Below are 25,819 nucleotides of genomic sequence, written 5' to 3'. Positions count from 1 at the left end.
CCTCAGATACTGATACCGAAGACCTGGGCTCCAGAACTTCCGCTCCCCTAGCCAAGCTCTTCCAGTACAGTTACAACACTGCCATCTACCAAACCTGAGAAAATTGTCCAGGTATGTCCTGTACACAAAAAGCAGGACAAATCCAACCCAGCCAAATACTGCCCAAGATACTCCTCAGATACTGAAGCAGTCCATGTTCAAATGCAACAAGATCTGGACAATATCCAGGCTTGGGCTGACAAGTGGCAAGTAACATTCGCGCCACACAAACGCCAGGCAATCACCATCTCCAATAAGAGACACTCTAACCACCATCCCTTGACATTCAATTGTGTTACCATTACTGAATCCCCCACTGTCAACATCCTTGGGGTTACCATTGACCAGAAACTCAACTGGACTCACCACATAAACACAGTGGCTACAACAGCAGGTAAGAGGCTAGGAATACTGCGGTGAGTAACTCACCTCCTGACTCCCCAGAACCTATCCACCATATACAAGTCAGGAGTGTGATGGAATACTCCCTACTTGCCTGGATGGGTGCAGCTCCAACAACAGTCAACAAGCTTGACCATCCAGGACAAAGCAGCCCACTTGACTGGCACCACATCTACAAACATTCAATCCCTCCACCACCGACACTCAGTAGCAGCAGTGTGTACTATCTACAAGATGCACTGCAGCAATTCACCAAAGGTTCTTAGACAGCACTTTCCAAACCCACGACCACATCCATTTAGAAGGACAAGGACAGCAGATAAATGGGAACACCACCACCTGCAAGTCCCCCTCCAAGCCACTCACTATCCTGACTTGGAAATATATCGCCGTTTCTTCACTGGGTCAAAATCCTGGAATTCCCTCCTAAACGGCATTGTGGGTCAACCCACAGAACTTGGACTGCAGCGATTCAAGAAGGCAGCTCACCACCACCACCTTCTTAAGGGCAACTAGGGATGGACAGTAAATGCTGGCCAGCCAGCGATGCCCATGTCCCACGAATGAATAAAAAAAACATAGAAGGAGGCCATTTTGTCCATTAACTCTATGATGGCTCTCAGTCCCATTCACCACCACATCACCCAGCCCTGCAAGTTTATTTCTCTCGAGACCCTATCAAATTTCCTTTTAAAATCATTACTATTTCCTTCTTCTAAGGAGCAAGTTCCAGGTTTATTACATCATGCTTCATAAAAAATGCTTTATAGGATCCCTACAATGCAAAAGAGGCCATTTGGCCCATCGAGCCTGCACTGATAACAATCCCACCCAGGCCCTACCCTGTAACCCCATGTATTTACCCTACTGATCAACCTAACCCACACATCTTTGGAGTGTGGGAGGAAATCGGAGCATCCGGAGGAAACCCACGCAGACATGGGGAGAATGTGCAGACTCCACACAGACAGTCACCCATGGCTGGAACTGAACCCGGGTCTCTGGCACTGTGAGGCAGCAGTGCTAACCACTGTGCAACCGTACTTGCCCCTGTATCTCCTGTACAAAACATTAAATCTGTGTCCTTTACTGCATGGACCATCAAATAATGGCAACAGTTTTTGTTTGTCTACTCATCATGTTGACTTGGAAATATAGCATGTTCCTCCATTATCGCTGGGTCAAAATCCTGGAATTCCTTCCCTAATAGCACTGTGGGTGCAACTACACCACATGGACTGCAGCTCCCCATCACCTTCTCAAGGGGAACTAGGAATGGGCAATGAATGCTGCTCCAGCCAGCGATGCCCATGTCCCATAAAATGAATTTTTAAAAAATCTAAACCTGCCATAATCACAATCTATCATGTTGCCCCACAGCATCCTTTTCTCCACCAAGAAAAATCCCATCTTCTCAAAGCAAACCTTGTAGCTCAAATTCCTCATCTGTGGAACCATTCTGGTGAATCTCTTTTGCGCCTTCACATTGGACCGTGTTTTCACTGAATCTGAAGGGGAGGTGGTGATGTAGTGATGTTGTCACTGGGCTAGTAATCTGTGAACCAGGTTCAAATTTCACCATGGCATGTGGTAACATTTGAATTCAATAAAAATCTGGAATTAAAAGTCTAATGATGACCATAAATCCATTATTGATTTTTGTAAAAACCCATCTGGTTCACCAATGTCCTTTAGGGAAGGAAATCAGCCATCCTTAACTGGTCTGACCTACATGTGGCTCCAGAGCCACAGCCATGTGGTTGACTCGTAAATGCCCTCTGAATTGGCCTAGCAAGTCACTCAGTGCAAGAGCAATCAAGGATGGATAATGAATAAAAACACAAACTCCTGAGACATTTGCACATGACAGGCGAGATCCAATTTCGGGATACGTGCTCCCAAACCCATTGTTCCCAATTTTCACTGGTGTGAGATAGGATGTGAACTAGCTCCCTGCACTGACCTAGTCAGCTCCACTGTGAGAGCAGTCATCTCTTGGCACCCCCAAACCTGGAAGTAAGGCAAGTTTCCTTTTGCAGAGCTATGAATCATTGCCTGAATTTGAGAATCTTTTGAAAGGCAATTTGTGATGCATGAGTATATTCTGGGTGAAATGATGTGCAAGGGCCATGAGTTGGCATGGAAGGTTTAAGGGACCATTGGGGTGAGTGGGGATCATCAGTTGGCATGGGGACATGTAGTTGGTGTGGGGAGTGGAAGGGGTGGAGTGATGGGATATGAAGGTTGAGGGATAGAAGGGTAATACTTAACCAAACAACTGGGACTGTGGCCCAGAGAACCAAGGTGGACTTTTAATTAGCTTGCCTCGGTGCTAGGCTATCTTTGATTTGTTTTGGTGGGTCTCCCGCCCTTGACCTCACCAGAGTGAAAATAGTACGTAAAGGAGCACTTTTTACTGAGGTGGTGTACTGAGTTGGGAAGTTTCCCAACTCGAGCTACCCACCTCAATGTCAAAAATTCAACCCGTCTTTCCTGAAGTGTGTGACCGGAACTAAATGCAACACTCTCGTTGTGACTTGACCTGAGCTTGATACAGGTTCAGCATTACTTCCCAAATTACAAAATGTTTTGTATTCCATATTTCTCTTTATTAAGTCCAAGATCTTGTATGCTTTGCTAACTATTCTTTTAACATGTCCTGCCACCTTACCTTCAAAAATCAATGCATATGAATCCACAGGTCCCTCTGCTTCTGCACACTATTTAGAGTTGTGCATGAAGTCTCCATTGACTCTCACTATCCTTTCTGCCAAAATGCATCATCTGACACTTATCTAGACTAAATCTTCCATCCATTTTGCTAGTCTAACTCTGTCCTGCTACAATTGATTAGTATCATCCTCATTATTTGCCACACCGCCAAGCTTGGTATCATTGACAAATTTTGAAAGTGAATTCTATTTTCCAAAATCCAAGTATATGTATCAGTAAAATAAAACAGTGGTCCTGGCACTGATCCCTAGGGAGCAAAACAATCTGAAAAATAACCATTTACCATGAGCTTGCATTGCAGCTATGCCTTGTACATTAAGTTCAATGACCTCACCAGGGTTGCAAAATAAGAATGCTGTTCTTACTCTCAGCTCACACCTACACAACTTACACATCAGTATTCACAGTACTAACCTCTCACTTTTCTCCACTCTCCTTCAATCATTCCAAAACACTTAACTTGCTTTTCCTCCTTCTCAAAGTTAAGGGCCTTAACATTGTTACCTTAACAATGATGGTAAAGTGCTGTAAATAGCTGGTCTGAGGCTCCAGTTGTAGCTGCAGTGGGTGACGTAGTTCAGTGATAGCCTTCCTAATAAAGCAAAAGCATCACTTCTCGGCCTTTTGACTAAGATCAAGTGTAGTTTTGCTGTGCTGCACTTGTTTGCAGTCATGAGGTTACACTGAGGCTTCATTCAAAGCAATTTTTAAAAGTGGCATCTAGGCCTTTTGGCTAAGATGCAAATGAGATCAAGTCTTGGGGGAGATGCAATGCCTCCTCCAATCAACTTGGATCACTGTTCCACAGGACCAGGCTGAGGAGAAGGCAGTTGGTTTGTTCACTACATTTATTTATTTATTTTAAGTTAAATTTGTGTAAAAAATCGGAGGTTTTTTTAAAACAGGAAGTGGGCCCAGCAGGAGTCTGGGAAGGTTTTTGGAGGGTTTAAAAGTGCTTAACTTGCAGTTTTCAGCCTCATTGTTCCACAGGACCAGGCTGAGGAGAAGGCAGTTGGTTTGTTCACTACATTTATTTATTTATTTTAAGTTAAATTTGTGTAAAAAATCGGAGGTTTTTTTTAAAACAGGAAGTGGGCCCAGCAGGAGTCTGGGAAGGTTTTTGGAGGGTTTAAAAGTAGGCCGCACTTTTGAGCGGGCAGCGTCGTTAGTGGGCAGCAGAGTGAGCAGGAGGCAGAGTGAAAGCTGTAGGGCTTTGGCAGAAAGGGCGAGCAGGGGTGAGTTAATTCATTTTTTGCTGTTTTTACCTGGTACTGGCAAGGTATCTAGAGGGGATGGGTGTGAAGGCAGTGCAATGTTCCTCTTGCACTGTGTTCGAGGTGAGGGACGACGTCAGTGTCCCTGCTGATTATACCTGTGAGAAGTGCATCCATCTGCAGCTCCTCCAAAACCGTGTAAGGGAACTGGAGCTGGAGTTGGAGGAACTTAGGATCATTAGGGATGCAGAGATGGCCATAGACAGAAGCTTCAGGGATACAGTTACTCCGCGGAATGAAAATAGATGGGTGACGGTGAGAGGGGCTGGGAAGAAGCAGTCGGTGCAGGGATCCCCTGTGGTCGTTCCCCTTAGCAATAAGTATTCCGCTTTGGATACGGTTGAGGGGGACGACATACCAGTGGTGAGCCGCAGTGAGACGATCTCCGGCACTGAGTCCGTCCCTGTGGCTCAGGAGGGTAAGGAGGAGAGCGGGAGGGCAATAGTTATTGGGGACTCGTTAGTTAGAGGGATGGATAGGAGGTTCTGTGGCAGCAAAAGAGACTCGAGGATGGTTTGTTGCCTACCGGATGCCAGGGTCCGTGACGTCTCGGACCGTGTTTTCCGGATTCTTAAGGGGGAGGGGAAACAGTCACAAGTTGTGGTACACATTGGTACCAACGACATAGGTAAGAGAAGGGACGGGGATTTAAAACAGGAATTTCGGGAGCTCGGCTGGAAGCTGAGAGCAAAGACAAAACATGTGGTCATCTCTGGTACGCTACCGGTGCCACGTGATAGTGAGTTGAGGAACAGGGAGAGAGTGCACTTAAACATGTGGTTGCAGGGATGGTGCAGGAGGGAGGGTTTCAGATACGTGGATAATTGGAACACGTTCTGGGGAAGGTGGGACCTCTACAAACAGGACGGGGTGCACCTGAACCAGAGGGGCACCAATATCCTGGGAGGGAAATTTGCTACGGCTCTTCAGGGGGATTTAAACTAATTTGTCAGGGGAGTGGGAAAAGGAGTTGTAGTCCAGAAGTCAGTGTTGAGGGTGGTGAGGTATTGGGGAAGGTATCAAGGTCAAGGGTGGGTACCGGTAGACAGGAAGATGGGTTGAAGTGTGTCTACTTCAATGCAAGGAGCATCCGGAACAAGGTGGATGAACTTGGGGCGTGGATTGCTACTTGGGACTACGATGTTGTGGCCATTACGGAGACGTGGGTAGAACAAGGACAGGAATGGTTGTTGGATGTTCCGGGGTATAGATGTTTCACTAAGTGTAGGGAAGCTGGTAAAAGAGGTGGAGGAGTAGCATTGTTAATCAAGGATAGTTTAACGGCTGCGGAAAAGCACTTTGAGGGGGATCTGCACACTGAGGTAATATGGGCTGCAGTTAGAAACAGGAAAGGAGCGGTCACGTTGCTAGGAGTTTACTATAGGCCCCCAAATAGTAATAGAGATGTGGAGGAAGAAATTGCTAAGCAGATTATGGATACGTGTGGGGGTCACAGGGTAGTTGTCATGGGGGACTTTAACTTTCCAAATATTGATTGGAACCTTTGTAGGTCAAATAGTTTGGATGGGGCACTTTTTGTGCAGTGTGTGCAGGAGGGTTTCCTGACACAATATGTGGATAGGCCGACAAGGGGTGAGGCCACATTGGATTTGGTACTGGGAAATGAACTGGGCCAAGTGTTAGATTTGGTTGTGGGAGAGAACTTTGGAGATAGTGACCACAATTCGGTGTCTTTTGTTATTGCAATGGAGAGGGATAGGGCCGGACGGCAGGGCAAGGCTTACAATTGGGGGAGAGGTAATTATGATGTGATTAGGCAAGAATTAGGGGGCATAAGATGGGAACAGAAACTGTCAGGGAAAGGCACTGATGAAAAGTGGAACCTTTTCAAGGAACAAATACTGGGTGTCCTTGATAGGTATGTCCCTGTCAGGCAGGGAGGAAATGGCCGAGTGAGGGAACCGTGGTTCACAAAAGAGGTGGAATGTCTTGTGAAAAGGAAGAGGGAAGCTTATGTAGGGATGAGGAAACAAGGTTCAGATGGCTCGATTGAGGGTTACAAGTTAGCAAGGAACGAGCTGAAAAAGGGGCTGAGGAGAGCTAGGAGGGGACATGAGAAGTCCTTGGCGGGTCGGATCAAGGAAAACCCCAAGGCTTTTTACTCTTATGTGAGGAATAAAAGAATGACCAGGGTGAGGTTAGGGCCGGTCAAGGACAGTGGTGGGAACTTGTGTATGGAATCAGTAGAGATAGGCGAGGTGATGAATGAATACTTTTCTTCAGTGTTCATCAAGGAGAGGGGCCATGTTTTTCAGGAAGAGAAGGTGTTACAGGCTAATAGGCTGGAGGAAATAGATGTTCGGAGGGAGGATGTATTGGCAGTTTTGAATAAACTGAAGGTCGATAAGTCCCCTGGGCCTGATGAAATGTATCCTAGGATTCTTTGGGAGGCGAGGGATGAGATTGCAGAGCCTTTGGCTTTGATCTTTGGGTCCTCGCTGTCCACGGGGATGGTGCCAGAGGACTGGAGAGTGGCAAATGTTGTTCCTCTGTTTAAGAAAGGGAATAGAAATGACCCTGGTAATTATAGACCGGTTAGTCTGACTTCGGTGGTTGGTAAATTGATGGAAAAGGTCCTTAGGGATGGGATTTACGACCATTTAGAAAGATGCGGATTAATCCGGGATAGTCAGCACGGATTTGTGAAGGGCAAATCGTGCCTCACAAATTTGATAGAATTTTTTGAGGAGGTAACTAGGTGTGTTGATGAAGGTAGGGCGGTTGATGTCATATACATGGATTTTAGTAAGGCGTTTGATAAGGTCCCCCATGGTCGGCTTATGATGAAAGTAAGGAGGTGTGGGATAGAGGGAAAGTTGGCCGATTGGATAGGTAACTGGCTGTCTGATCGAAGACAGAGGGTGGTGGTGGATGGAAAATTTTCGGACTGGAGGCAGGTTGCTAGCGGAGTGCCGCAGGGATCAGTGCTTGGTCCTCTGCTCTTTGTGATTTTTATTAATGACTTAGAGGAGGGGGCTGAAGGGTGGATCAGTAAATTTGCTGATGACACCAAGATTGGTGGAGTAGTGGATGAGGTGGAGGGGTGTTGTAGGCTGCAAAGAGACATAGATAGGATGCAAAGCTGGGCTGAAAAATGGCAAATGGAGTTTAACCCTGATAAATGTGAGGTGATTCATTTTGGTAGGACTAATTTAAATGTGGATTACAGGGTCAAAGGTAGGGTTCTGAAGACTGTGGAGGAACAGAGAGATCTTGGGGTCCATATCCACAGATCTCTAAAGGTTGCCACTCAAGTGGATAGAGCTGTGAAGAAGGCATATAGTGTGTTAGCTTTTATTAACAGGGGGTTGGAGTTTAAGAGCCGTGGGGTTATGCTGCAACTGTACAGGACCTTGGTGAGACCGCATTTGGAATATTGCGTGCAGTTCTGGTCACCTCACTATAAGAAGGATGTGGAAGCGCTGGAAAGAGTGCAGAGGAGATTTACCAGGATGCTGCCTGGTTTGGAGTGTCGGTCTTATGAGGAAAGGTTGAGGGAGCTGGGGCTGTTCTCTCTGGAGCGGAGGAGATTGAGGGGAGACTTAATAGAGGTTTATAAAATGATGAAGGGGATAGATCGAGTGAACGTTCAAAGACTATTTCCTCAGGTGGATGGAGCTATTACGAGGGGGCATAACTATAGGGTTCATGGTGGGAGATATAGGAAGGATATCAGAGGTAGGTTCTTCACGCAGAGAGTGGTTGGGGTGTGGAATGGACTGCCTGCAGTGATAGTGGAGTCAGACACTTTAGGAACATTTAAGCGGTTATTGGATAGGCACATGGAGCACACCAGGATGGTAGGGAGTGGGATAGCTTGATCTTGGTTTCAGATGAAGGTCGGCACAACATCGTGGGCCGAAGGGCCTGTTCTGTGCTGTACTGTTCTATGTTCTATGTAGATCATGCCCAAAACAAGAAGTGGTGAGCCTGTCTTGTCAGCTTGGATCTGGGATGTCTCACTTGCTGAGACTTTGAATTGGACTTTGATTGGATTGGCTATAAACAAAACCAAAAAAAAGCACCTCACACATTATGTGGCATTGAAGTTAAGGTAGAAATAAAGCACCCTTTGAAGATTGCTCTGGGTATAGTCTGCTGTGTCAGGCTGCTTTTCTGCCATCGTCTACTGTCTCCTGCCTTCTTCACTTTTCCCTTCGTCCTTCAGCCCCAGAGACCATCCATGACTACCAGAGTACCCATCTATAGTTATTATGAAAGCAGGCAAAAGCAATCTATTTCAGTAACGAAGTGCTCACAAATCAGTTGCGGAAGGCATAAAATAGGCAAAAATTACATTCGGTTAACCGACAACCTAAAGGAATGAATTGGCGACTGACCTGTTTGGCGTTGATGAGACCTTTAAAAAGCACTGCTGCAAGGCAATCGAGTGAATAGTGCTTAACAATGATGCCCTTAATGTCCTTTAGAACTTCTGATTCTTATGTTGTTAATTAACTATGTCAATTAATTATTTACTCAAATTGCTGGGTGTGACATTTTGTAAGTAGCACTTTTATAGTAACAGGCAGAAAACCTGAGTTGGTTTAGAACAAAGAACAAAAAACAAAGACAATTACAACACAGGAACAGGCCCTTGTTCCACTTGTATGTACCTTATTTAACTAGTATATTGAGGATTTTTAATAAAGTTAAAGTTTATTTATTAGTCACAAGTAGGCTTACATTAACACTGCAATGAACTTACTGTGAAAATCTTTTAGTCGCCACACTCCGGCGCCTGTTCAGGTACACTGACGGAGAATTTAGCATAGCCAATCAACCTAACCTGCACATCTTTGGAGTGTGGGAGGAAACTGAAGCAACTGGAGGAAACCCACGCAGACACGGGGAGAATGTGCCGATTCCGCACAGGCAGTGACCTGAGCCGGGAATCGAACCCGGGTCCCTGGCACTGTGAAGCAGCAATGCTAATCACTGTGCCACCGTGCTGCCCAAGGAGTACACCTTGGACATCCTTGTGGAGGCCTGATTCTGGCACAATTCTGACATGGAATGAGCAAGAGCATGGTGTCAAATTGAACCCTTATAGCTTCTTGGGCATTCCCAATTGTAATCGCTCCTGTGTCTTCCTCTCCCAAGGCCCTGAACTTGCGAAGCATTTCCCTAATCCACTCCATTTCTCTTATAGAATCCCTACAGTTAGAAGGAGGCCATTCGGTCCATCGAATCCGCAACAAAAAGACATTATGAATTAGCACCCAGTTCAGGAGTGAAGGAGACTAGGGACTGGGGGAGAGTCATAGTGTTGGCATGAGAACATAAGAACATAAGAAATAGGAGCAGGAGTAGGCCATCTAGCCCCTTGAGCCTGCCCCGCCATTCAATAAGATCATGGCTGATCTGATAGTGGTTTAGTTCCACTTACCCGCCCGCTCCCCATAACCCTTAATTCTCTTATTGATCAGAAATCTATCTACCTGTGACTTAAACATATTTATGAGGTAGCCTCCACTGTTTCAATGGGCAGGGACTTCCAGAGATTCACTACCCTCTGAGAGAAGAAGTTCCTCCTCAACTCTGTCCTAAACTGACTCCCCCTTATTTTGAGGCTGTGTCCTCTAGTTCTTGTTTCCTTTCTAAGTGGAAAGAATCTCTCCGCCTCTACCCTGTCTAGCCCGTCCATTATCTTGTATGTCTCTATAAGATCTCCCCTCAGCCTTCTAAACTACAACGAGTACAGGCCCAATCTACTCAATCTCTCCTCATAAGCTAACCCCCTCATCTCTGGTATCAACCTGGTGAACCTTCTCTGTACTCCCTCCAAGGCCAATATATCCTTCCGCAAATAAGGGGACCAAAATTGCACACAGTACTCTAGTTGCGGCCTCACCAGTACCTTGTACAATTGCAGCAAGACTTCCCCGCTTTTATACTCCATCCCCTTCGCGATAAAGGCCAACATTTCATTTGCCTTCTTGATCACCTGCTGCACCTGCAAACTGAGTTTTTGCGATTCATGCACAAGGACCCCCAGGTCCCTCTGCACAGTAGACACAGCATCTCCTGTGAAGCCAGGAGTAACAGCAACAATGTGGTGAGTAAGAGTGGTGTAGAGAGGAGAGCAGCCAGTCATGGTGTAACCTGGGGACCTTACTGAGGATTAACACAAAAAGATTTTTCTTCCACTCGTGGGCAAGAGAATGGAAACTCAGGATTTTCATTCAGCAAACATTGTAAGCTTTGACACAGAGAAGATTCAGGAGTGTTGAAAATAGTTGGCAGCAGCCCAAAGTTATGTTATCAATAAAAGCAAATTTCTGCAGATGCTGAAATCTGAAACCAAAAGAGAAAATGCTGGAAAATCTCAGCAGGTCTGGCAGCATCTGTAAGGAGAGAAAAAAGCTGACGTTTCGAGTCCAGATGAACCTTTGTCAAAGCTCTGAAGTTGGGAATAGCGCTCCTGTTCCTCGATGCTTCACAGGAGGAAGTATAAAAAATTGTTTCTAACATCTTTGGCAACCTCCAGTGGTACCTTTAAGCACCACTATTTAGACCACTTTAGAATCTGATAAAATCTAGTCAGAGCTTCCACAGCGCATGTGGGGCGGCACGGTGACACAGTGGTTAGCACTGCTGCCTCACAGCGCCAGGGACCCGGGTTCGATTCCTGGCTTAGGTCAGTGTCTGTGTGGAGTTTGCACATTCTCCCCGTGTCCATGTGGGTTTCCTCCAGGTGCTCCAGTTTCCTGCCACAGTCCAAAGATTTAAAGATTAGGTGGATTGGCCATGCTAAATTGTCCTTTAGTGTGTCGGGGGACTAGCTAGGGTAAATGCATGGGGTTATGGGGATAGAACCTGGGTGGGATTATGGTTGGTGCCGATTCAATGGGCTGAATGGCCTCCTTCTGCACGATAGGATTCTATATCCCCTATAGTTTAATATACATTTTCTAGGTGGATCCTAAAACCAACAGAGGAATGCTCTTTGCATATGTAAATTGATCTGACACTGACACTGCTGGAGATGCACAGAAATAATTTACTGGAGGTGGCTCTTTGCAGGAGTAATGAATACAAAATAAGATTGACTCCAATACTTCTAGTGCCTGAATTTTGGGAGGTGAGGGGTGGGGGGAAGAGTGTTGGCAGTGCAGGATGTTGCAATTAGAACTTCTTTGCAACCATGTCTAGTCGCAATTGAGAATGCCCAATTTCAAGATAACCCTTGTTTCCAAGTTCCTACTTAAACTAAACAATTAGGCCATTAAAATATTTAAATAAGGTATTTCAGCTGTTTCTGTGATTTGCCAATTCTTTCCAGCAAACCATGTGGGGAGAACAATTATACACTGCAGCATATTTGCGGCTGCGATTCATTGTTCAGTTCAGGAAGGTGCTGTCCCTAGGAATAGAATAACTGAAGCCACACAAACTTAACAAACTGGATTAACCAGTGTGAAATAAGGGCTCATGCTGCTGACCTCAAAGAAAGCCCTGCTGAGAGATCTAACAATATCGATGATGAGAACCCTCTCGATTTCAAACTCATTTAGTGTTCTTTAATGGGAATCAATGAGAGCTGCAGTGGTGTCATCAAGTTGTCCAAATGACCAATTACATTCAGTCCAAAGATGTGCTGGTTAGGTTGATTGAACATGCTAAATGACCCCTTCGTGTCAGGGGGGCAAGCAAGGATAAATAGGGATTATGGGGATAGGGCGTGGTTGGGTTTGTGGTCGGTGCAGACTTGATGGGCCAAATGGCCTCCTTCTGCACTGTAGGGATTCTACGATTTTATGATTCTATAATAAAGATTTTCAGATATCCACCCGGGAAATGAAAAGCACTAAAATCAAATCACAAAGTTTTACACAGAGAATAACAATGATTGGGACATGCAAATAGGGTGAAGATAGAACCTGGAAAACCTTCTCTTAAAATATTAGAGAATTAAAATCCAGCAAGTAATCATAATGGAGACATTAGGCAACACTCAAATATGAAACTATGTTTTTTCCAAGGTCAGATCTATTATTCAGATATATTTACTATTTAGATCACTGTACACAACTCAGTTACACTTGATTGAACAAGTTGTAACCTTTTATGCTGTTTCTAACAGTGATGTGAGAGTGAAAAACGACAAGTTCGCGTTCCGCAGGGAGGGGGAGGGAGTGGGGATGGTTCACAACTCAGCCTGTGATAGAACAGTGACTGGTAGATCGCAACTTGAGGATTCCTGTTTAATTTGCTCAAGCTACATTGATGTTGTGGTGGCTCATGACAGTGAATATTAACTCTTCCCCATCAAAACCAAGGCAAAACTCGGGCCAGTGTCACCATAGTACGTCACAGAGAAAACAGCAAATATCAGAGATATATGTCAACAAGCCACTTCTTGAGAAATGATTCCCTCTGCAAATCTATACATGTTTTTAAATTGCACTCATTTTATTTACTCTTGTGCGTAACAAAGTTGTAACTCATTTTTTTGTAAATGGCTGACAATTGTGCTGTACATAATGCACAATCTTTGCCCTGCCCCCCCCAGGTTCATAAAAGGGATCTATCAAAATCATGTATTACACAATTACTAGATAGTCTTGTTTGCTGTAAGCCAATATTTGATCACAAGATAAATTTATATAAATATACGATCTGAGAGAAAATCCAAGCAGGAAGGATTTGAAGTTAAGGGCTGAATTTTCCTGCCACAGCAAAGCTGAGGCTTAATTCACTGATTCAATTTTACATTAAATTTTTTACCTTTTGTTGGTTGCTGCGAGATGTACCTGTCTTGGGTTCAGTATGGGTTGTGTTATACATAACATATATTATAAAACAAAAAATAGAAGCAAGAGTAGGCCATTTGACACTTCGAGACTGCTCCGCCATTCATTATGATCATGGCCAATCATCAAATTCAATACCCTAATCCCGCCTTCCTCCAAATCGCTTGATCCCTTTAGCCATATCTAATTCTTTCTTGAAATCACACAACATTTTGGCTTTTACTACTTTCCATGGTCGTGAATTCCACAGATTCACCACTCTCTGGTGAAGAAATTTCTCCTCACCTCAGTCCCCTTATCCTCAAACTTTCACCCCTCGTTCTGGACTTCCCCACCATCGGGAACATTCTTTCTGAATCTACCGTCTTATCCTGTTAGAATTTTATAAGTTTCTGTGAGATCTCCTCTCACTCTTCTAAACTCCAATGAATATAATCCGAACCGATTTAGTCTCTCCTCATATGACAGACCTGCCATTCCAGGAATCAGCCTGGCAAACCATCGCTGCACTCCCTCGATAGCAAGGACACCCTTCCTCAGATAAGGACACCAAAACTGCACACAATACTCCAGGTGTGACCTCACCAATGCCCTGTACAATGACAGCAAAACATTCCTATCCCTATACTCAAATCCTCTCGCTATGAAGGCCAACATGCCATTTGCCTTCTTTAATGTCTGCTGGACCTGCACGCTTACTTTCAGCGACTGATGTGCAAGGACAGTAAGGTCTCGCTAAGTATCCACCTCTTTCAATTTACACCCATTCAAATAATAATCTGCCTTCCTATTATTGTTACCAAAGTGGATAACCTCTCATTTATCCACATTATACTGCACCTATCATGCATGCGTCCACCCACTCAGCCTGTCCACTCTTCCACTCACCTTTGCATCACCTGCAAATCTGGAGATAATATATTTAGTTCCTTCATCCAAATCATTAATTTAGAACATCAACAGTTGGGGTCCTAGGACAGATCCATGCAGTACCCCACTAGTCACAGCCTGCCAATTGGAATAAGACCCATTTATTCCAACTCTTTGCTTCCTGGCTGCTGACTAACTTTCTATTCATCTCAAGACACTACCAACAAACCAGTGCTTTAGCTTTGCATAGTAATCTGCTATGTGAGACTTTGTCAAAAGCCTTCTGAAAGTCTAAATAAACCACATTCGCTGGTTCTTCCTGGTCAACTCCACAAGTTACATTTGTAAAGAATTCCAGTAGATTTGTCAAGCATGATTTCCCTTTCTTAAACTGTTCCCAATCCTCAGGTCTGTTGCTTTTTATTAACAATTTGTATGCTTCTTTGAATCTAATGCTATCTCTAATTTCCCTTATAAGTCATGGTTTAACTACAGTTCCCTTTCCACTCTTGTGCCAAATAGGAATAAACAACTTATTCACCTATTTGTTCCTTGATTTCCTGCCATTGCCTGTCTACTGTCCTTCATTTCAGTAATGTTTCCCGTCCTTCATTGTCAACTCATGCCTCATACCATCATAGTTACCTTTATTGAGATTCAGGACCCTGGTCTCAGAATCAACTACATTATCCACCTTGATAAATAATTCTATTATATTGTGGTAACTCATTTCCAAGGCTCTCTCACAACTAGAATGCCAACTAATCCTTTCTAATTTTACAACACCCAGTCCAAGATGCCCTGTTCCCTTGTTGGTTCCTCAACATATTGGTTCAGAAAACCACCCCGTATACACTCCAGATATTCTCCCTCTATTGTACTGTGATGAATTTAATTCACCCAATCTATATGCAAATTAAAGTCACCCATAATCACAGTTGTTACTTTATCACATGTAGCTCTGATTTCCTGTTCAATGATATTTCCAACATTACCACTTTGGTGGTCTTGACCACTCTATCAATGTTTTTTGCCCCTTGGCTTTTACAGATTCTATATCATCTGTTCTAATATCTTTCCTCAATATCTTCTTTAATCAACAATATAACTCCACCACCTTTTCCTTTCGAATCCCAGCTTGGGTCGCTGTCTGTGTGGAGTTTGCACATTTTCCCTGTGTCTGCATGGGTTTCCTCCGGGTTCCTCCCACAGTCCAAAGATGTGCGGGCTAGGTTGATTGGCCATTCTAAATTGCCCCTTAGTGTCCCGGGATGCATAGGTTAGAGGGGTTAGTGGGTAAATATGTAGGGATATGTGGATAGGGCCTGGGTGGGATTGTGGTTGGTGCAGACTCGATGGGCCAAATGGCCTCTTTCTGCACTGTAGGATTCTATGATTCTATGATATCATCAAGGAAGAAATAACGAGACATCTGGATATAAATTGTCCCATTGGGAAGATACAGCATGGGTTCATGAAGGGCAGGCCATGTTTGACTAATTTGGTGGAATTCTTTGAGAACATTACATGTGCAATGGACAATGGGGAACCTGTGGATGTGGTACATCTGGATTTTCAGAAGGCATTTGACAAGGTGCTGCACGAAAGACTGCATAAGATAAAGGTGCATGGTGTTACGGGTAATGTATTAGCATGGATTGAGGATTGGTTAACTAACAGAAAGCAAAGAGTGGGGGTAAATGGGTGTTTTTCTGCTTGGCGATCAGTGACTAGTGGTGTGCCTCAGGGATCAACGTTGGGACTGCAATTGTTTACGATTTACATAGATGATTTGGAGTTGGGGACCAAGTGTAGTGTGTCACAATTCGCAGATGATACTAAGATGAGTGGCAGAGCAAAGAATGCAGAGGATGCTGAAAGTCTGCAAAGGGATATAGATAATCTAAGTGAGTGGGTGAGGGTCTGGCAGATGGAGTACAATGTTGGTAAATGTGAGGTCATCCATTTTGGTAGGAATAACAGCAAAATGGACTATTATTTAAATGGTAAAAAAATTGCAGCATGCTGCTGTGCAAAGGGACCTGGGTGTCCTCGTGCAAGAATCACAAGGAGTTGGTTTGAAGGTGTAGCAGGTAATTAAGAAGGCAAATGGAATTTTGTCCTTCATTGCTGGAGGGATGGGGTTTAAAAACAGCGAGATTATGTTGCAGCTGTATAAGGTGCTGGTGAGGCCACACCTGGAGTACTGTGTACAGCTTTGGTCTCCTTACTTGAGAAAGGATATACTGGCACTGGAGGGGTGCAGAGGAGATTCATTCGGTTGATTCCGGAGTTGAGGGGGTTGGCTTATGGAGGAGAGACTGAGTAGACTGGGGCTATACTCATTGGAATTCAAAAGAATGAGGGGATATCTTATAGAAATATATAAGATTATGAAGGGAATAGATACGATAGAAGCAGGGAAGTTGGTTTCAACTGGCGGGTGAAACTAGAACTAGGGGGCATGGCCTCAAAATAAGGGCCAGTTTAGGACTGAGTTGAAGAGGAACTTCTTCACACAAAAGGTTGTGAATCTGTGGAATTCCCTGCTCAGTAAAGCAGTTGAGGCTATCTCATTGAATGTTTTTAAGGCAAGGATAGATACATTTTTGAACAGCAAAGGAATTAAGGGTTATGGTGAGTGGGCGGTAAGTGGAGCTGAGTCCATAAAAAGATCAGCCATGATCTTATTGAATGGTGGAGCAGGCTCGAGGGGCCAGATGGCCTACTCCTGCTCCTAGATCTGATGTTCCTGTCGTCTTAGTCTGCACGTTCTCCCAGTGTCTGCATTGGATTTCCTCCGAGTGCTTCAGTTTCCTCCCACAGTCCAAAAGATGTGCAGGTTAGATGCATTGGCCATGTTAAATTCTCCCTCAGTGTATCTGAACAGGCACCAGAGTGTGGCGACTAGGGCTTTTTAACAGTAACTTCATTGCTGTGTTAATGTAAGCCGACTTGTGACACTAATAAATAAACGTAAAAACAGAGCAGCTAGTTTGATTGGCAGCCCAACCCTACACCACCAACGCATAGTGGCAGCAGTGTGTACCACCTACAAGATGTGTGCAGGAACTCACCACAGCTCTTTAGACAGCACCTTACAAAGCCATGATCATTTCCATCTAGGACAAGGGCAGCAGACATATGGGAACACCAAGACCTGGAAGTTCCTCTTCAAGCCACTCACCATCCTGACTTGGAAATATATCGCCGTTCCTTCAGTGTCACTGGGCCAAACTCCTGGAATTCCCTCCCTAACAGCATGGTGGGTGGTACACTACAGAGACTGCAGCAGTTCCAGAAAACAACTCAGCACCACCTCCTCAAGAGGAATTAGGGACGGGCCAGCAATGCCCACATCCCTTGAATGAACTAAAAATAAGCTCCACTACTCTCATTGTTCGACCGGAGCAAGGCTGAGAGGAGCGATTTGAGACCACAGTAGAAAGGGTAAGGGATCGACTTTTATTACTTACCTTTTCGCGGGGTTTCTTTGTTACTAACTTTAAGGGAAAAGTGGAAGTATGCCGGGCGCAGGGTGACCTGGGAAGAAAATTTGTTTTTTTTTAAGTGCACGGGAGGTTTAAAAGGCAGGCCGCACTATCCAGCGGGCAGCGTCGTTAGCGAGTAGCGGAGTGAGCAGGGAGCAGAGTGAGAGCTAAAGGGCTTTGGCTCATCGGGCTTCGGCGTAAACAGGCAGAGGCAGGGTAGGCACTGTTCTTCGTTCATCCAGTAATTTAAAGTAAGGGGTAATTATGAGTGGGAGGCCAGTTTGTTGCTGTCGGTGTCGGATGTGGGAGTTCATGGAGTCGCCGAGCCTCCCGGAAGTCCATATCTGCGCCAGGTGCATCAAACTACAGCTCCTGAGAGACCACGTTAGGGAACTGGAGCTGCGGCTCGATGACCTTAGTCTAGTCAGGGAAAATGAGAATTTAATAGATAGAAGTTACAGGCAGGTCGTCACACCAGGGCCACGGGAGGAAGGATAAAGGTCACGTACCAGAGACTACCCCAGTGGTTGACCCTCCAGGGGTAAGTCACGGTGACCAGGTCACTGGCATGGAATCGGGCTCTGTGGCTCAGAAGGGAAAGAGAGGAACCAGGAGAGCAATAGTAGTGGGGGATGAAATGGTTAGAGGCACAGACAGGCGGTTCTGTGGGCGTGAACGAGACTCCAGGATGGTAGTCTGCCTCCCTGGTGCCGGGATCCTGGATGTCTCTGAGCGGGTAGGAAGCATCCTAAAAAAGGCGGGTAACCAGACAGACGTCATTGTCCACATTGGTGCAAATGACGTAGGCAGAAAGAGCAGGGAGGTCCTGCGAGAGCAATTCAGGGAGTTGGGTAGTAGGCTAAAAAGCAGGGCCTCTAGGGTAGCGATCTCTGGACTACTCCCAGTGCCACAAGCTAGTGAGGCTAGGAACAGGGAGACTGCACAGCTGAACGCGTGGCTAAAGGACTGGTGCAGGAGGGAGGGTTTCGAATTCGTGGATCACTGGGAAGTCTTCAAGAGAGGATGGCACCTGTACAAGAAGGACGGGTTATACCTAAACTGGAGGGGCACGAATATCCTAGCTGGGAGTTTTGTTAGTGTGGTTCGGGTGGGTTTAAGCTAATGTGGCAGGGGGGTGGGGATCAGAACAATAGGTCAATAAGCATAGAGGCTGGGGACGAGGTTGGGGCCAAGACAAGGCTACCTAAGAGGAAGAGCATTCTGGGGGAGGATGACCTCAGTGGACCTGGAGGTCTGGAGTGCATCTGCTTCAATGCAAGGAGCGTCACGGGCAAGACAGACAATCTTAGAGCCTTAATGCTTGCGCGGAACTTGGATGTGGTTGCAGTGACGGAGACTTGGTTAAAAGAAGGACAGGACTGGCAGCTGAATATTCTGGTGTATAAGTGTTTTAGGCGAGACAGAGGAGGGGCGAGGAGAGGTGGGGGAGTTAGTGCTGGTTAGGGAGCATATTACAGCGGTACAGAGGGTGGACAATATGGAAGGGTCAGATAACGAGTCACTGTGGGTGGAGCTCAGAAACAGGAAGGGCGCAGTCACTATGCTGGGGGTATACTACAGGCCTCCCAACAGCCCACGGGAAGTTGAAGAACGGACATGCAAGGAGATTCTGGACAGGTGCAGAAAAAATAGGGCTGTTGTAGTGGGAGACTTTAATTTCCCTTGTAGAGACTGGAAATCGCTTAGAGCTGGGGGCCTGGACGGGGAAGAATTTATAAAATGCGTACAGGAAGGTTCTTTGGAACAATATGTTGACAGTCCAACTAGAGAGGGGGCTATATTGGACCTAGTACTGGGGAATGAGCCCGGTCAGGTCATCAAAGTTGCAGTAGGGGAACATGTGGCAAATAGTGACCACAATTCTGTAAACTTTAGGATAATAATGGAAAAAGATGAGTGTTGTCCTATGGGTAAGGTACTGAATTGGGGGAAGGCTAACTACAGTCGGATTAGGCAGGATTTGGTGGCTGTTGATTGGGAGAGGCTGTTCGAGGGTAAATCCACATCTGGCATGTAGGAGTCTTTTAAGGAGCCCTTGCTAGGACTGCAGGACAGGCATGTGCCTGTAAAGAGGAAGGATAGGAAAGGTAGGATTCAAGAGCCGTGGATAACCAGTGAAATTGTGGGTCTAATCAAAAAGAAAAAAGAGGCATACATGAGGTCCAGGCAGCTAAAAACAGATGGAGCACTGGAGGAATACAGAGAAAGTAGAAAAGAACTCAAACAGGGACTTAGAAGGGCAAAAAGGGGTCACGAAATGTCCTTGGCAGACAGGATTAAGGAGAATCCTAAGGCATTTTATACATACGTTAGGAACAAGAGGGTTGTTAGGGAAAGAATCAGACCTCTCGGACAAAGGAGGGGAATTATGCTTAGAACCAAAGGAAGTAGATGAGATCCTAAATGAATACTATGCATCAGTACTCACAAAGGAGAGGGACATGTTGACTGGTATTGTCTCAGAGAGATGTGTTGACCCGTTAGAAAAAATTTCAATTACAAGGGAGGAAGTGTTAGGTTTTTTAGGAAACATTAAGACAGACAAATCCCCAGGGCCAGATGGCATCTATCCTAGACTCCTCAGGGAGGCGAGAGATGCAATTGCTGGGCCTCTAACAGAAATCTTTGTCTCTTCACTGGACACAGGTGAGGTCCCAGAGGATTGGAGGATAGCAAATGTGGTCCTGTTATTTAAGAAGGGTAGCAAGGATAACCCGGGTAATTATAGGCCGGTGAGCTTGACGTCCGTGGTAGGAAAGTTGTTGGAAAAGATTCTTAGAGATAGGATATATGCGCATTTAGAACTGAATAATCTCATTAGCGATAGACAGCATGGTTTTGTACGAAGGAGGTCATGCCTCACAAATTTGGTTGAATTTTTTGAGGAGTTGGCAAAAACGATTGACGAGGGAAGGGCCGTGGATGTTGTCTATATGGATTTTAGTAAAGCGTTTGACAAGGTCCCTCATGGCAAGCTGGTGCAAAAGCTTAAATCTCACGGGATAAAAGGTGAGCTAGCTAGATGGGTGGAGAACTGGCTTAGCCATAGAAGACAAAGGGTAGCAGTGGAGGGGTCTTTTTCTGGTTGGAGGTCTGTGACTAGTGGTGTTCCACAGGGCTCTGTACTGGGACCTCTGCTGTTTGTTATATATATAAATGATTTGGAGGAAGATGTAACTGGTGTGATCAGTAAGTTCGCGGACAACACGAAGATTGCTGGAGTTGCAGATAGTGATGAACATTGTCAGAAAATACAGCCGGATATAGATGGGTTGGAACATTGGGCGGAGAAATGGCAGATGGAATTTAATCCAGATAAATGCGAAGTGATGCATTTCGGTAGATCTAATGTAAGGGGGAGCTATACAATAAATGGCAGAACCATCAGGAGTATAGACACACAGAGGGACCTGGGTGTACAAGTCCACAGATCCTTAAAGGTGGCAGCACAGGTGGAGAGGGTGGTCAAGAAGGCATATGGCATGCTTGCCTTTATTGGACGGGGCATAGAATATAAAAGTTGGCATATGATGTTGCAGCTGTATAGAACGTTGGTTAGGCCACATTTGGAATACTGTGTCCAGTTCTGGTCGCCACACTACCAGAAGGACGTGGAGGCTTTGGAGAGAGTACAGAGAAGGTTTACCAGGATGTTGCCTGGTATGGAGGGTCTTAGCTATGAGGAGAGATTGGGTAAACTGGGGTTGTTCTCCCTGGAAAGATGGAGGATGAGGGGCGACCAAATAGAGGTGTATAAAATTATGAAGGGCATAGATAGGGTGAACAGTGGGAAGCTTTTTCCCAGGTCGGAGGTGATGAACACAAGGGGTCACGGGTTCAAGGTGAGGGGGGCAAGGTTCAACACAGATGTCAGGGGGATGTATTTTACACAGAGGGTGGTGGGAGCCTGGAATGCACTGCCAAGCAAGGTGATTGATGCGGACACGCTGGGATCGTTTAAGACTTGTTTAGATAGCCACATGAACAGACTGGGAATAGAGGGATACAAAAGAATAGTCCAGTGGGCACATGAGCGACACAGGCTTGGAGGGCCGAAGGGCCTGTTCCTGTGCTGTATTATTCTTTGTTCTTTGTTCAAACATTCCTCCAGCATGAAAAACCTCCATTAACCACTACTCTTCTGTTTCCTGTCACTCAACCAATTCTGTGTCCATGTTGCTACTGTCCCTTTTATTCCATGTGCTATAACTCCTCTAAATCATTGATAAAAATAATACATAACTAAAGGACCAAGTACCCCACTAACTAGAGCCTGCCATCCTGAAAATAACCCATTATTACACCTATCGGCTCACTTTCTTATGGAGTTCAACTCAAATGTTACAACAGTACAGTATATAATAAAAACAGAAGTTAAAAGTTTATTTATTAGTCACAAGTCAGGCAGCAATTAACACCACAATGAAGTTACTGTGAAATCCCCCTAGTCACCACACTCTGGCACCTGTTCAGGTCAATACACCCTAACCAGCACATCTTTCAGACTGTGGGAGGAAACCGGAGCATACGGAAAAAACCCACACAGACACGGGGAGAACGTGCAAACTCTACACAGACAGTGACCCAAGCCAGGAATCCGAACCCGGGTCCCTGCCACTGTGAGGCAGTAGTGCTAATCACTGTGCCACTCCGAACAGTAAATGCTGGTAAAACTCAGCTGGTCTGACAGCATCTGTGGGGAGGAGAACCAAATTAATGTTTGAGTCCAATATGGGCTACTTCAGAATTACTTCCAACATTTTCTGTTTTTAATTTAAATTTCCAGCATCTGTGGGATTTTGCTTTAATGCTACCATTTCCTTGTTTCTTTTCTCAATGTGTCTTTATCAGACATTAAATTTGTACAAAGAAATACTTCCTTGGAGCAACTGTCTTAAATTCCATTCCTTTATTGGTTAAACAATTTTCAAAACTGTTCACTTTCAACCCACAATTAAATTAACTCTAATTTTTTTGCAATAACCTCTTGCGTGGGGATACAGTGACACCTTTTGAAAATCTAACTATGTTACATGCATTGGTTCTTCTTTATGTACCCTGCTCAAAAACTCAAATAGGTTTGTCTGATTGTATTTCATAAGCTGCGTTGATTCTATTGAATCAGCGATTTTCCAAGTTCTCTTGTGCAGTTGTGCGGTGACATATTAAAAGTTGGAAACCACTCCTCTGGTGCGATGTCCTAAACATTAGATTCCGAGCTACTTCAGTGACTTGACCTGCAGGAAGTGGATTGGTCAGCAAATCATGAGCCATCTGCAGTTTGGAATTCCACCACAATATTGTGGAGTTTTGACTACCCATCGATGATGACTTCTCCACTCAGATCAGCTTGATTAACTGTAGCCTGTCAGTGAAGCCATTGTACAATCTAATAAATTCTAGTTCAAGCTAGCGTATCCATTATCTTGGCAGCCACCTTGTTTAACACCAGAAGGTGTGGGTCATCAGCTTCTGGAGATCTGTTAGCTTTTGAATTTCTCCATACTCTTTACTGAAATTAATTACTTCCTCAACCTCATTAGATCCTTGTCCAGTGAATCGTGCAATAACAGGTCATCTGCACCCGGAGGGGGGCAATTAAGAGTGCTTGTTGATATTGATGGGGTAGAAATAAGACTGTCAATGGAGATGGAGGGGTAAGGGAGGAGGTGGAATTCATGCTCCGAACATGGAAGCTTTGGGCACTTGATTGCTCGACATAGGTGTGAAGCCACTCACCCATCTCTGAATCTAATGACCTGAATGAACCTGTCGCGTTTCCATAACACTTCAAAAAGCCTTATCCACAACAGTTAATGTTGGGGCAAGCTGAATGACAGTGAGATTCCCCCTCCCGCCAACACACATTCTTTAGGTTTCTCAGTGAATTAAGAAACAAGATAAATGCATACACATACCTATCAGTTGCCGTGACTAAAGAAACCAGCTTAATTTTAAGATCCTCCTCGCGAACAGGCGCTATGAACAGAAACTCGCAAGAACGCCCTTTCCCCGGAACTTCTCTCAGGAGACACCTCTGTGTAACTGTTCACTCCACTATCTTGGTTGTAGAACTCACTAAGGCAAGTGTGCTCGAGTCTGCACAATATGCTTGGTGGTATCTTGGCAAGTGGCGCTAATCAGATGTAAAATCTAATCTGCCTGGCACACCTTGGCAAGTTAACCACATATTTTACACATCTTTGCAAAAACAAGGAACCTGTCATCACCTCAGCCAGCACAGATGGATAATGGAGATAGAGAACCTGACTTCCTGGGTATGTCTCCGCGAGTCATTGCAACATTTTGGTTTGAGGGGGAAGGTTCATACTGTGATTCCATTAATGCAAAGGCTAAAAGAACAATCGCGGATACTGTAAATCAGAAATACTCACCGTTTTCTATTCTGACGATGGGCGCCACCCTTGAAGTGCTGACTCGGTTTCTCTCTCCGCAGATGCTGAATATCTTTCATTTTTGTTTTAGAATTTCAATTTGCTCTAGCGTAACTGGCAACGGGGGAAAAAAAACAACCGCCTGAACCATTTCATGGAAAATTATGAATACATTTACCTTCAAATGACTTGTCTCTTCAATTTATTTCCATACACAGTTGCCGAGTTCTCCCTGTTGTTTCTTTTGGCTTTTAGCCAGTTCCAATGGATTCACGCCAAGACACAAAACACAAGAGCTGGTTTAAAAGTTCACTCATAGCTTTATTGATTTTTTAAAAAAACTGCAATCAACTCTCAGGTAGCATTGCCTATGACCACTAGAAGGGTTTATGTGAATGGGAGGTGTTATACTCCAATAATATTGTTCTACAGGATGCTGAATTTTCATCAGAGTGGCCCTGGAGGTAGGAGGAAAGATGCTTCTGACCTTGCTGTAACTAGGAGTCTTGGATTTAACAGCACTTCGAGGGGTTTAATGGTTGGGAGTATATTTGTGCAGTGCAATGCAGGATCTTCAACCAAATCCTGAGCAGGTCCTGTGATGCCAGTGGCAGTTTCTGTCATAATCTCTCACTAATAAGCACATCAGCAAGATCATTTATTTCATTTCATTGTTTTATTGTATGACAATAAGATTATTGTATGACAGTCAAACTTTCCACGTTTAATATTTTGGTTGTTGTTAAAAGCTAATTGGTAATCCTGTGACTTTGTTCATCCAAGCTTTCTAAAACCAAATAAAAGTTCCGGTATTTTGAGCAACAGTTCCATTGTGGGATCTTCCCATTCAGTAGTAACCTCAACTAAGATTGTCACACAGTGTTCATGAGTTGCATTTCATTGTTGCTCCGTTACATACAGATACATAGTATGTCAAGGCTAGGATCCATGGAGGTTTGAGCACCCAAAACTGCTTTGGCTTCTTGAGCATCTTGTGACCATCCTGCAGCAATGTTTTCCATGCCTTGACAGGTCAGGGGGGTATCCGATAGTATACGCCTCGGGTGTCTTACAGTATGACAAATCAGAGTTTTTTACTGCTACTACTGTTAGTTTGCAATTCCAAGAGATATCGATGTGGAGCAGTTGCAACAAGAGCATTGTTAAGGACAGTTTCTTTATTTCTCTGTAAATTAATGCTGAAATATTGAATGTTATTAATTCTCAGTTGTGATCAAAAAACTGCTGCACTCAATGGTCTCCAAACCAATGCCTTTCCTCCTCCCACTTCTCGCAGCTGCTGCTGCTCTCTGAACTCTTCTTCTCTGCTGCCCCAAAAGCACACAGCTTCTGCTAGACTCTCTCAGGCTGCCAAAAAATTGCAAAGGTTTGTTCGCTTTAAACAAAGTCAACTTTTCAGAATGATAAAGCACGTTAAATGAAAGAAAGCCCAGAACTTACCTAGCAGCCTGAAGCAGTAAAAGAACTCAATCAAAAGTCATGTATGATCTCTTGAAATGTCACTGCCAATGCCTACCTACTAATTAACAAATCATGCAAATGATTCACTGGGTCATTCAAAAATTGTTAACAGATTCTGAGAGAAGCACCGGACCCTAATTTAAATTGAGTAATCTACATTTTAAATAATGCAAACTATCTTAGTCAATATGGTGGACAGTGGGTTTTATGTCAGCCATATTGTGACATCAATGGTTCAGTTAATGGGCAAATTAATGGCCATACTTCTAAGCCATTCTCCCTGACAGGGTATTTTTTTAACCAGATTGTGACCTATTGACTAGATGGAGAGAATT

At 44.6% G+C, this 25,819-nt stretch overlaps 1 protein-coding gene across 8 annotated transcripts in view; it reads right to left on the bottom strand.

Moving 5' to 3' along the window:
• Positions 1–25,505, bottom strand: part of LOC144493581 (amine sulfotransferase-like) — a 96,963-nt gene extending 71,458 nt beyond the window's left edge. For 2 of the 8 annotated variants that reach the window (XM_078212696.1, XM_078212697.1), the window contains exon 1: positions 23,526–23,692. The gene's annotated coding sequence lies outside the window, so the exon portion shown is untranslated. Of the gene's footprint in view, positions 1–23,525; positions 23,728–24,002; positions 24,117–25,463 lie in introns of those variants that run through there. The other 6 variants (XM_078212695.1, XM_078212701.1, XM_078212699.1 and 3 more) reach the window with 6 other exon arrangements.
• Between the last annotated feature and the right edge of the window lie 314 nt (positions 25,506–25,819).

Source organism: Mustelus asterias, chromosome 5 (genome assembly GCF_964213995.1).
Source record: "Mustelus asterias chromosome 5, sMusAst1.hap1.1, whole genome shotgun sequence".
Classification (NCBI taxonomy): domain Eukaryota; kingdom Metazoa; phylum Chordata; class Chondrichthyes; order Carcharhiniformes; family Triakidae; genus Mustelus; species Mustelus asterias.
This window is presented reverse-complemented; position numbering and strand designations above follow the sequence as displayed.